General features: G+C 41.7%; 1 non-coding gene across 1 annotated transcript; it reads right to left on the bottom strand.

Moving 5' to 3' along the window:
• Window positions 1-1,156: 1,156 nt before the first annotated feature.
• LOC112531050 lies at window positions 1,157-12,012 on the bottom strand. The gene is made up of 3 exons (XR_005841386.2): window positions 11,599-12,012; window positions 3,921-4,159; window positions 1,157-3,384 (listed from the first exon to the last, which is right to left on the bottom strand). It is a non-coding gene; the product is annotated as an uncharacterized LOC112531050 (transcript).
• Between the last annotated feature and the right edge of the window lie 1,661 nt (window positions 12,013-13,673).

Raw genomic sequence — 13,673 nt, forward strand, 5'->3', positions numbered from 1 at the left:
CTCCTTCTGGGGAGTGGTATGGAGAACTGCTCTCACAGCTCTGCTGGCCCTGCTGAGTGGGTCACCGGGAGTTGTACAAACAAAAAGCGTCACCAAGTGTCACTTCCCTCAATATCCAGAAGCCAAGTTTGGTGGAGAGCAACAAAAACATCCTCTTCGCTGATGAGGAAACCCGTGTGCATCTAGATAACTGGATGATAGATGAGGTTGCCAAAAAAATCTCTGCTGCTGAATGCAGCTGCAGCTGGCTTGTTAAAGAGCGGCAGAGATTCACATGGCTTTACCTAGCGCAGCTCTAATGATGAGAAATGACATCAAAGTACAAAATACACACATTGTGTTTGCCAAGCAGGTAAAATTCGATTTGGAAAGGAGTTAATTGTTGTTCAGAACAGAGAGATTAATAATAAAGAAATGCTCACCGATAGCCCCCATTCCTTATGTATTACCAAATAAAAAGAGCCAGCAACTCTGGAGGGTGAGTGTAGGAAACTACTGTTGCTGAAATCGCATTCTAGCAATATGTCTGGCTGATTTATGTCTGCTTCAGTGAATAATTTTCAGTAATAATTTACTGAGCTTGGAGAACATGTATAATTGTTAATATGAAGGTATATAGTATCACAAGACTGACATAGATTTTCATATTTTCCAAGAAAATAAGTAAACAATTAAAAAAAGCCAACCCCCCACAGAAAGTTGTTGAGTAGTACAGTGGAACATCCTGAGCAAGACTTTCACTTGACCTCACAGATATGTCAGCAATGAAAAAGCAGCCATGTAAGAATGAGCCAAGATGCACCAATTTCTTACTCAAACAACAGGAAAAAAAAAGTATCCAAAAATAAATGTTAATTAAGTTCTTTGTTGTACTAAATGTGTTTTGCCTATCAGTTGTTGGTGTGAGCAAGTGAAATGTCTCAGGTTCTGTTATCAGTAGCCATGGTCACGTGTTACTTTTCTATCTCATTATTACCTGAAATGATGAGTAAAAACAGCCGTAATCATTTGGGAAGGCAGGGATATTTTGTATTTCCTCCTGTTGTCACTGTTACCATATTTTGCCAATGTGTTTGAGTATTGGAACACAGACTTTGGCAAAAAAAAAAAAAAAAAAATGCTGGCATTAAAATAAATTACTTTCGTCAAAATAAAAAAATAAAATAAAAAAACATTCTCTGTTGTTGATTTATGTGCCCAGTATAATTTGTTAGTTCTTTGTTTTTTTAAGAGTGTCTTTCAACAGATAAATACAAAGAAACTTAGTGCTATAAGGCAAAAATGCATTATGCCTAGAAGACTGATTGTCATTAAGATCAGAATTGCCTCCACTTAGCTACCTCTAAAGCCAAGTATTTCCTGTATCTTAGCAATGGCAACAGAGACAGCTGAAGTATCCTAGATCTTGCCATTTTCAGTGTTACGACCAGCTTAAATATTTACCATTAGTTCATGATCTGTGTTGATTATCAGTATACTTTGCAGGCACAAAAATGAGCTCTCAAGAGAATATCAGAGCATTTTGCAAAGCCTGATTCACCTAAATCTACATGCCAACATCTACTCATTCTGGCAATTACATGGCTAATACTCTACATCAAGTTGGAACATGAAAAACTGCAAAAAATAACCCAAATGCTTCCAGACATCAGACTTCATAGTTCTGATATGAGCACATTAATTGGACAACAATGTGCACAATATGCGGCAACTTCAAGCCTCAACTGTAAGTGATACAGTATGTTTTACAGACAGTTTTCCATTTTGGAACAGTATCTCAGACAGTATTACAATAGATTGTAGATCTTCAGTTAATTTACAATACTAATGATATTTACAGAGTCCTGTGTAATTTTTTTCCCCATAAATTTTATCACTAATAAAAATGACAAATGGTAAAATAGTGCATGTAAATACACTGTGCTGTGTACTAAGAGTAGAAAAGAAAAGGAAATGCTGTTCTACAAAATCCAATAAACAACATCCAAACAAACAATCCCTGATCAAAGACCCTCCAAGGGATTTATGAGGGTGGAAATAGGGAAAACATGTTCCCAAGTAGAAAGGAAGAGGCAGTTCTGCCTCCTCCTCCTCAAAGCTGGTCCCACTGGGACCCAGGGCTTGACCAGCTTAATTTTGTATGCATTGAAGGATGGAGACTCCAGAACCCCTCTGGGCACCTGCTCCAAGGTTGGATCACCCCCGCAGTGGAACTATTTCTCCTCATACTGAGTTGGAATTTCTCACATTTTCAAGAGATGTTAGCTACACCTGTACCATCACAGTGCACCCTGGGTGTTTTGTGCATCTTCCAGCTTGGCTATTTTGGAAAAGATGTCTCTTGCACTCTTCTGTTGGAGGTATTTTGGGAACTATTAAAAACATTACACTAGATAGTGGGTCTTGAACTTCCACCTTCATATTCCCGTGTCCTCTTTGAGTATCCTGGATTTGTCATTTCTTTGGCTCTATCTGGTTCTTTGGATACATAGGTATTTCAGTCAACTGGAATGGTCTTAAGAGGGGAGTGGTAAAGAGCTTATGCGAGAGTTTGGTAAAAACTGGGAAGAATCAAGATGTGAACACTACTGTAGAGCATTAATGGACATTTTTATTGACTGAGTTGTATACTCTTAGCTCTTAAAGTCCACTTTCTTACTTAGGCATGTATTCAAAACTATCAGGAAATAATCACCATTCCCGTATGGTAAAATAGTCTTAACTGCGATGAAAAAGGCATTTGCACACAGACATGGCTGGGACATGTTTATTCATCATTATTCATCTTTATTGGCATGTTTTCAACAATTATAGGGGCTCGAAGCTTCCTGGATATCTCTATTTCAAGCCCTGCACTAAGCTTTAATCAATGAATAAGCATCTTGAAGCAATTTATCATGACTCGTGGTTATTAACATTTGATTAGATTTTTTTTTTATCTTATCACTATAACCTTCTGAAGAATAATGCAGGCAATTATTGCAGGCAATAAAAGTTGAGCACTTAACCCTCTCCTTGACTCGCGCTTCTTACCCTCTCTGTTCCCAGGTGCTGCCTATCCCAAGTGCGAGGCAGTGGCAGTGAGATGCAGCACATGGGGATGTTGGAAGAGAGGGGCTTCAAGCTGGTCCCCAGCATTGGCAGAGTTTTTGCTCTTCAGGAATGGACCTGTACTCAACTTAAATCATTTCCTTTCCATCTCCTGCTCTGTTCCAGAGACATTGGTCCCATCTGCTGTGCTGGATGCAGAATGAATCACTCATGTCTGTGCTGCATTTGAGAAGCTGGAAAACTTGGGTAGGGATGGGAAGAACAGGCGACTGGATGTCAGGAATTTTCTCAAAGCCATGATCAAAAGGTCAACTTTAACGTCCACAAGGAAACCTATTCAAATATATTTAAAACATTTATCCAAATTTCAAAGTGCAGCTCTGTACCAGAGAGGACAGAATAACAATGCTGGCTGAGGCTTATGCACTAAGAGAAAAGTCATCAGACACACACAGTGAATTTCGCTGTTGCCCAAAGTAAACTCTTACATACTGGCTGGATAAAGTCTCCACCAAAAGATATTTTGCCTCAAAACTGTGGACTAGAATTAGAGATTTTAGGTAGTTTTAACCACCAAACAGTTACGTATATGTTTTCTTTCAGTGATAGTATGCTATCAGTAATTTCATTCTGTAATATATTTCCAACACCATATTTCATTTTATAATACAACATACCTAGACACATGGGGCACCAACATTCATAAGATAATCTGGACAGGAAAATGAATTACTTTATCAAAAAAGCTAAAAGTGGCCTTACTGAGTCGTTGTCCAGTCTGACTGAGATTGTTACTGATTTTTAACAGCACCAAATTCTTCCCTTTGTGCAAGTTTTAAAACTGTCAAATATTGTTAACTGATACAGACCTTGAAAATTCAAGCAACATGTTATAAGCACTGGATAGGTTGCATCGTTGGGTGACACGTAGCCAAAATCTCCATATATCAGAAGAACTCCAATATTTCCAAGCAGCTGTCTCACAAAGAAGTGGTTCTTCTACATGGCTGTAGGCAGAGTGAGGATACAGTACTTGGGAAGAAGTACATGATGTGTGATAAGCTCATTTTTCATTCCCAGGACTGAGTCTTCTCCTATTACAGCTTCTCTGAAAGAAAACAACTATTTTTTTTAGGCATCTTTAGAATTTAATGACTAGTTACATTCCACTACAGTGGCACATACAGATTTCAGAAAAACTCTCGATAAACATCTTGTGGGGGCTGTACTAGCAGATCACCAAACATTATTGATGCCTTTAAAAATTTGCAAATCCCACATATACTTTATTTTTAACACAAGGCAGGAGAGAAGTATAGTTTCAGAGAGCTGACTCATGCTAACCGTAAACATGGAAGCAATTCAAGTTAAAGCTAGTAGGTATGATTCCAAAAAATAATGCTGATAACTCCTTTTTAATCTGTTTAACTCACTAGCCTTCGTCTTTAATTATGTATCTTAGTTCAGTCAAGACGGACATGAAGTCTTCCCCTTTCCCTCCAATTTATTTTTATAACTCATTTGTCTATAAAGAGATTTAATAACTCTGAGACAAAATGCATTTGTTGACTGTAGTTATAAGAATTTCATGTATGTGTGTGTCTTTGTTTGCTTTCAAAACAAAAGAAGGTCTCTGAAATGATTTCAACAAGCTGAAGTTAATAAGTCCTCTAGGATACTTAGTGTTACTTTTGGGGTCCAGACACTGCTCAGACTGCTGGAGCAACTTCTGTCCACCTTTGCAGGGGAGGAGCTGTCTGTGTAGCATCTGCGATGCCTTTATTGCATAGCAGAAGGAACAAAATGGAGGCAAAGTGGCAATGCCACTTGTTCAGAGAATGCTTGGTCATGTTGGAAAGGAGCTGTCCAATCAGCTGGCCATTACGGATACCTGCAAGGTTTTTGACCAAAATTCATGCAAAGATCCCAAATAGGAGTGGAGCAGTTATGGTGGTGCAGCTTTGTCTCTGGAAACAGGCGGAGATGCAGCTTCCCTCCCTGACTCAGTTCCTCACCAGGCATGGGCTGAACATTTAACCTGTACATTTTAGGTGGACCAGACTCAAGTTTCCAAGGATGTATTAAACAGACTTCCATTCCATTCTTAGTTTTGCAGATCCTGCTGAATTGCCTGGAGTTGCTTTTCAGATACCACGTGCATGCTTTCTGACCTTTGGAGGGGAGAGTGCTGGCATTACCCAATGCATGCACCAGCTAGTAGATATGGCTATGTGTGAAAAGCTGAACTTTGCTCACGTTCGTTAGGGTACATGAAGCAAACTTACACTGTGCAGAGTCACAGGTGGTATTAAGTTTTTTTGTGTGCCCTTCACCACCACCACACTATCAGATTGTTCTTATACATCAGTTTTACAATGCACTTTTGCTGATACTAAGAAAATGTTCCTCTAATTATCAGCTCCATAGAAAAGTGGTTTGTACACAGCTCATGGATTGCTGGTATAATTCAAGATAAGATGAAAGGTTGCATAAGATGTAACAACAATCTGTGACAGTCCATTTGAAGTGGAATTGGTTAGAGATCACAAAGCCTGGCTGCAGTTTGAGCAGGATGTTAGCAGCAGAACAGCCATTACAGGGATATAGGGAGATCAGTGGAAATCATTAGTGGGGACAGTTAAAAACAGAGAAGTACAATAAAATCTGAACTGAGAGTAAGGAAAAGCCTGGTGGAAACACCAGACTGAATAACGAGTCCAGTTACAGCCACTGAACTCCAGCCTTCGAGACAACAACAAAACACATCAAAAACTTTTGCTAAAGTAGGTCAGAGAAATTGGTCATGTCCTCACACTCCCTAGCAGATAAAATGGAGGTGGAAACAGATAGAAGGCATCCAAAAAGAAATAAAGGCTGTTCTCTGCAAATCCTGTATGGGAACTAGTCAGCTGAAGCTGTGTGGATGGCTTTGTGTCCCTTCTAGATTAGTGAGTGATTCACTGAACACATAAATTCCCGGTACCTCTCACAAGAAACAAACTCATTGCAGGGATTTGGGGGATCATATCCCTTTCTCCTGGGTCTGTATATTGATCTCAGGCACGGTTTAGCTGGACCCATCTCTAAGCAGTGCCAGGTAGAAATCCAACACACTGACACGTTTCCCCATGTCTGTCAGGCAGGTGAACTGAGATGGACAAAAGGGCTCATATCAGCTTTTTCAACAAGTTTTTGACTGGAGGTTATCCTGTAGATTCATCACTCTTTCTAGTGTGATCTGAGGAATCACATTTTTTTTAATGAATAAATAATGTCTGTTTTCCTGCTTGCAAACCAAAACAGAGAATCCCAGACCCTAAAACAGTGTTATCCATCCAAACAGTAATTCGGGGTGTTAAAATAGACACTGGGAATAACATCATACCCATTTGTAAGGCTGACTTAGAAAAAAACATGTCTTTTGTGCCTGGCAAAATTACTCTGTCTTCATTTTAGCTGGGATGGAGTTAACTTTCTTCCTAGAAATTTAGGTAATAAATTATTAGGCTAAAGGATAAAATTAGCAGATTTTGTAACTGACAGTTGTGAAAAAAATGGGTTGAATTCCTAAGAATTTCTAGTAATTGTTATTGTCCTCTGGTGTAAATATTTGATCTCAGCAGTACTTATGATGGTCACTATCACTTATCTGGTGATATCAAAATGTGCTCTAGAATATTATCAATTACTTTGCACTATGCCAGTTAGTAAACAATTAATCCTATTGACTGCTTAAGAGAAAAGGTGTCTCAGATAAGGCTGCAGATTGGAGGGGAAAAAAAAGGTAGAAAAAAACAACCTGAAATGAATCTCTGATCAAGGTAATCCTGGCAACATTCTTCCGGTCTAAGAACAAAAACCTGGCTGTATCCTATGCTGATACCCACTGACACCATCACTTATGTAGTTTCTCAGAGTAGTAGCCCCTGCCAGCTTCAAAAAAGATCATCCCAGAAGGTGAATGGAAATGGCTGGCTGCATAAACCTTTGTGATTAATAAACAGGTATGCAGCCGTGCTGATGCCCTGCAGCATTCAATTATACACAGCAAGCAGGATGAGTCTTCAGGGCCTCAGAGGGCTGCAAAGGATACAGGCAGCAGAGCAATCAAAGTTGAATTTGTAGCATCAAGGTGACAGAGAGGGAGGACGAGAGAACTGCTCTCTAATAGGAGCTGCTTGCCTCTGGAGTGTTGATTTACTTCGGGCCAAATGCCATGTGAAATGTATGTACAGCAAGCAGAAGCAGGAGGCAGCTTTATCTATGTGTTGCTGCTGTCCTTAGCACAGGAGTGTAGCACAGTGTCCATGTACCAGGGCATGTGTCCGGTCTGGGCAGTGAAGACTTCACTGTCTCAGAATCACAGAATGGTTTGGGTTGGAAGGGACCTCAAAGCCCACCCAGCCCAACCCCTGCCATGGGCAGGGCTGCCCCCCACCAGCTCAGGCTGCCCAGGGCCCCATCCAACCTGGCCTTGAGCGCCTCCAGGGATGGGGCATCACAGCTTCTCTGGGCAGCTGTGCCAGCGCCTCACTGCCCCCTGGGGAAAGATTTCCTTCTTAACATCTGACCTAAATCTCCCCTCTTTTAGTTTAAAGCCATTCCCCCTTGTCCTGTCACTATCAGACCATGTAAAAACTCAGTCTCCCTGCTGCTTCTAAGCTCCTTTTGAGGGCTGGAAGGCCACAGTGAGGTCTTCCCAGATCCTTCTGTTCTCCAGGCTGAACAAGACCATCTCACTCAACTTGTCTTCGTAGGAGAGGTACCCAGGCCTTTGATCATCTTCATGGCCTTCCTCTCAACCCATTCCAACAGCTCCACATCTTTCTTGTGCTGCGAGTCTCAGTCCTGGACACAGTACTCCAGATGGGGCCTCACAAGGGCAGAGCACAGGGGGACAGTCACTTTCCCACTTTATTGCATAGCACTGGACAACATATATACAAAAAATCTATGTTTTACTCCATAGATATCACAGGTTATAACAGATGAAAACCTATTTTTTTTTTTTCTGAGGAAAACAACGTAGAAAGGCTAGCACAGTCCTGATAGAAGAATATTTAATAAATGGGATTATTTCCAATCAGATTAGTCACTAAGGGATCTAACTGTGATCAGCACACCTTAGACAAAGAGCCTGAGGAGATCCAGGTATGAACTAGAAAAGCGTTCCTTGTGCAGTGCAAACAAGCCCTGGTCTTTCATGGAGTTGTGGTTCAAACAGGCACAGAAAAAAAATGCAGCAAAATCTACTGGGAGTGGCTCACACTAATGCCAGTATTGTAGCCCATAAATACACAGGAGTTCCACACCCCAAGATTTATTGTGGTTTTGCTTGCTTTGTGTCTTTCTTGAATGAATCTCCTGTCAGCAGCTGTTCCATCATTACATGAATCTTTTCTCAGGAAAAGGTTTGCAACTGGGTGTCAGCTCCTTATAAATATGTTTGAAAGCCAGACCAATTGCAGAGGAGGTAAAATTCTCCTTTCAAGAGACTCTGATTTACTGCTGTGTAACTTGCAGTGCCTGCAGATAAAATGTTCCGTAGGTCAAAAGTTCAGGTAGATATAAAAGTTCACGTGTGATGATTCTGCAGTTCAAAAAGTGCATTTTCACACTAAGAGGAAACACGCCAAGCTGTTTATTGCTGTAGGATCGTTTTAATCTCTCTGTTGTGTTCAAGATAGAGAAATTGAAAAGTGTCAGAAGGCAAAATCCAGAGGGCTCTACATAAGATGTATGCTGACTAATGCGTTGAGAAAATTATATGCAAAAGTACTCTTCACACCGAAGTGTGGCTCCAGGGTGGGCACCCCAGATTACTACAGGCTGATGAGGCTGCAGAAAGTGTTCAGAGGGCCCTAGGCCTCTCCTCTGCTGAGATGCACTTTTCCTGTGGCCCAAGAGCACAAGGTGCCTATGAGACTGCACTGCGATGACCCCGCATTGCCAGTCCTGAGGAGGGATGCAAAGGACACCTGAAGCCTGGTCGTACAGGGTGGGGGTTGGTAGGGCCCCCAGCACAAGTAGGGTATGTTGGAGCAGGTCCTGAGGAGGGTCATGAAGATACTCATAGGGCTGGAACACCTCTCCTATGGAGACAGGCTGAGGGATTGGGCTTCTTCAGCCTGGAGAATAGAGGTTTCCTCAGAGCATTCATTACAACTGTCCAATATTTAAAGGGGGATTATTTACAGGAGGGAAATCAACTGTTTACATGGGCAGATAGTGATAGGATGAGGGGAAATGGCTTTAAACTAAAGGAGGGGAGACTTGGGCTAGATACTAGGGAAATTCTTTCCCTATAGGGCACAGCTGCCCAGAGAAGCTGTGATGCCCCATCCCTGGAGGTGCTCAAGGCCAGGTTGGATGGAGCCCTGGGCAGCCTGAGCTGGTAGAGGGCAGCCCTGCCCATGGCAGGGGTTGGGGTGGCGTGGGCTTTGAGGTCCCTCCAACCCAAACCATTCTGTGGTTCTGTGATTCTATTCTGCTATTCTATGAAAAATTTCTAGATGCCAAAGTTTTGGTTATCCTGCTGGCTGTAGCCAGCAGTCAGTACAAATGTAGAGCTGACATAAAGGTTGTCTGAAAAGCAATGGCTGCCTAGGCAGAGCAGCCTCAGCATGATGCTCTGGGACCTTGCAGTGGCCAAGCACTAGAGAGCAGGTATGGATTTGTTAGTGGTCTCTCTGTCATTCTTGGCCGGCTGCACAAGGACAAGCCACACCAAACAGCTCCTGAGTCCAGGAGCCACTCCCATGTGTAAAGACAAGCGTGATTTCCTCCTCCCTGGCCATTGCCTGCCCATGCAACCTCCCCACTTCCCCCATTGCACAGGGGCTGAGCAGCTGGCTCTCAGGAAAACCTCTACAGACCTGGATCCATTCAGCCATCAGGTTGGTGTGGGGATTGTCATTCAACTGACTGCTTCTCTGGCACTTTGCAATGGCCTTGTCTCACATCTCCAGCTAGCATGGCTTTTCTAAAGCGCCTGAATTGACTAAAGAGTTTCAACAAACCCATATGTGAAAAGGCATTACTGCTTAATTTCTAGGACAACCATAAACAACAGCCTCCTTTATTGTCTGGTCAAATAAGAGAGAGTGACTGCATACAACCCATCTCACCCAATTTCGCCTGTCTACCAAGAAGACATACTGTTTGTCTATCTTTCACAGAGAGAAGAGTATATTTTTGTATATTGTGTTTTCCTGCTTGCTATAATTTTCCTTCCTGCTATTGTCCCCAACAAAGATTGGCTGCCGTTATTGTGCTTCCTCTGGGCAATTCCTCATTGATGTTTGTCTAAATAAATCAGGTAGGACTGGTTTTTAGTTTGAAATATGTGGATGGCTCAGGTAGCTCTCCAACTTTCATGCTTCTAGCTTTACCTGCATTTTGATAGTTGCCAGCTGTCAGCCTGTCAAACTGCCAGACAAGATTATACCCAGTAAACACTTGGCAGTGATGACTGCAGCCAAAATCTCATTCTCATTCCTGGATTCCCGTGGCAAATGCATTAAAAAAAAAGTTATTCACGTGTGCCTTTGTGCACACAAAGCCTCTGGGTTCAAAGACACATTAAAAGGAATATAGGATATATAATGCTCAGGACTTCCACAAATGAAAATGCTGATTCAGAGAAGGAAAAGACAATAATAAATAAACCAGTGCATTAACAAACAGAATTTTAGGTAGTTAATGGTTTTTCTGCCTATCTAGCAGAACTCTGTTCAGGCAGGTATTTTTAAGCGCCTACTAAAAAAAAAAAAAAAGATAAGGAGGAGGAAAGGAGCAAAGATGCTTTTCTCCTGTCTAGTCTTACAGCTGTCATGGCATGAAGGTAGAAAACATCAAAATCCTGGTGTAGCTGTTAAAATCTGGATTAACTGATAATTTCATTTTTAAAAAGTTATTATTTCTGAATTTTTGTTAGGAGATGTGAATCCTTTCGTAGAGCAATTAATGCAGCATTTAGTTGAACCTTTCTCTCATTTCCATGAATAGAAGCTATGTTCCCACAATACATACTATTGTAAAAGTAGGCAAGCAAGAAAAGTGTACTTTTCCTCACCCTTCCTGTTTTCTGTAGCAAACAGAATGTCTTGGGCATTGCACAGGCAGGACTAATGTATAATAATCAAACTGATGATTCGAAGCTGTGATTTAAATAATGCACTTCCATAAGGTGGCACTTTTCCTTGCATAATTCATCATGCACAGCGTATGGCATAGGCTTTTATTTACCATCAGAAGAACGATCCCAAATTGGAGGCAACCAATGGCTTTCCACAAAGCCAGACATCATGGTAATGTCAGCCTTTGAGGTTTATAAACACAATAGTTTTCCCCAATTATTTTTCCATTTCCATGCATCTTTGGACATGATTCATCTGCTTAAGTTGGGACATAAAATACTGAGATATTAAACAAAGATGGCTCATCTCACAGGCATCTGCAGCCATGTTTAATTCCAGAGGCTTAGCATCACCAAGCAATGAGTTTGGTCTGTCTGCAAGCTGGGGAGGAGGAGAACAGAGAACTTACCTTTCATGGAAAGTCTGCATCAACTCACACCTCTTCTCCGCTGATGCTCTGGAAGGATTGTTGGAAGAATTGGTGAAGCGCAGCAACCTGTGAATGTGATGTTCTCCTTGCCTCAGTGCTCCAGACCCCATGACAGTTTGTTAACTGAGAGGAAGGACCTCTGTGGCTTTGCAGTCATTCTCCAGCAACCACTGAAGGTGAAGCTCAAGACAAGGAAAGGTTTTTGCTGTGGAGGTATCTCTGTTGTGCCCAGCACAAAAGCTATTGATGAGTGAAGCCTGATGACCAGAGATGTGGGCAAGTGGCAGAATGGATCCACACGGGCATCAGGTGCTCCCAAATATTTGGGTACATGAAGCTTCTTTCCCACAGTTTCCAGGACTGTAGACTGCACCTGTCCAAACACCATCAGACAGATATTGTGAAGTCATGGAATGGTCTTATAACTTCTCACAGTTAGAAAAAATAAAATTAAATTAAAAAAAGAAAAAGAAAAAGGAAAAGAAATAGTAGGGAAGGGGAAGGGAGGGGTGGGGTGGGAATAACAGCAATTCCATTGTTTCTTCTGCATTACTGGCTTTAGAAGTTTAATTACGAAGTCTGGAAACCACATTTTGGTGGAGTCACAAGAATTGGCAGTACTTGTTCTTCCTCTCAGACATACACCCCTCTGGAGAATCCAGCAATTGTAGTAACTTTGAGAAAACACCCCAGATTTCTGGCATGCCTCTTAGAAGAGAAATCCTGAGCTTTCATGGGTTGCTTTCTTTATTCCTGTTTCTCTACAGTCAATCCCGAGGCAGCTAGTACAAAAATACAGCGTTTCCAGTAATGCAATTATGATTTCTGCCCAAGCATAATCATTTATATAAAAATGGCACCCTCAGGAGTAAGCTTCTGGAAACAAGATGTTTCGTGACAATTAAAAATACAGATCTCCTTTCACATTAATCTGCAGCACTTATACTCAAGTGTAATAAATGCTTTCCTTCTTTCTTTCCAAACCACGTCACAGTATGAATGACATATAAAATATTTATACAATATTTGCAAATACATTATTCAAGATCCATTTGCTGTGTTGTGTTGGTATTATAAGATAGGTACTATAAAACAGGTGTTGCTTTCCAGACAGGAACAGACACAGCTGGGAAAGCAAACAGCAAGCTATCTCCCAGGGACAGCAGCAAGAGCAGGCCCCCAGGCCATCTGGACACTGACTGTTCTCATTTACCTCCTTGTGGCTTATCTGCCCCTTGCATAGCCGGGATGGGCAGATCCTGCCAGAGCCTCTCTTGTCATGTACCATGCTTCTTCCCCTGGGCACTGCTGTGGTGGTGGAGGCCAAGACAGGATGTGGTCCTGTGGGAATACAAAGCCGTGGGGCTGGGGTAGAGGATAATGCTGGCTTTCCATACCCATGGAAGGGCTGGTTGCAGAGTGTTGGTCCTACGATGGCAAGGAGGTCATGTTCTAAAACCTCAAGAGCCCTGAGGAGGAAGCTACCACAGCCTCTTGGCTCCCTACCTCAGAGTGCTCCAGTGCTTAGGGTATGGGCTGGTGACACATACTTAGGAGAACTGCTGCTTGGAAAAGTGAGCGAGAGATGGAACTACAACTTCGTTTCCATTTAAATTCAACCAATGCTGAGATTCACACAAGTGGAACAAGTTTTCTGAGGTTTCAGATCTCACCAGCAGCAGAGCATGTTGCTGATCTTTCACAAAAGTTAATGATTAAAATAATGATGTTCATCTCCTTGGCTTAAGTGGCATGCAACTAAGAGATTTTGAAAATCTGGGAATGAGCAGGTATGTGACAGACTATGTAGTCTTTCCTGGGGGAATTTACAATTTCAGTTATATCTGGAAAGAGAAATAAAGGAGTATGTGCTTGTATGATAGCCACTATCTCACGTGAGACACTGGTGACTTATATGTAGACATTCAAAAATAAAACCACAAGCTGGTTCAGCTTAACCTACAGAAATAATATCAGGGGCTATAGATGCTCCCTGTAACAAATTTTGAATAGTGGATGACAAATACCTCACAAGCTAAGAAAAGTAACATTCC

This window comes from Gallus gallus, chromosome 1, assembly GCF_016699485.2.
Source record: "Gallus gallus isolate bGalGal1 chromosome 1, bGalGal1.mat.broiler.GRCg7b, whole genome shotgun sequence".
In the NCBI taxonomy this organism is placed as follows: domain Eukaryota; kingdom Metazoa; phylum Chordata; class Aves; order Galliformes; family Phasianidae; genus Gallus; species Gallus gallus.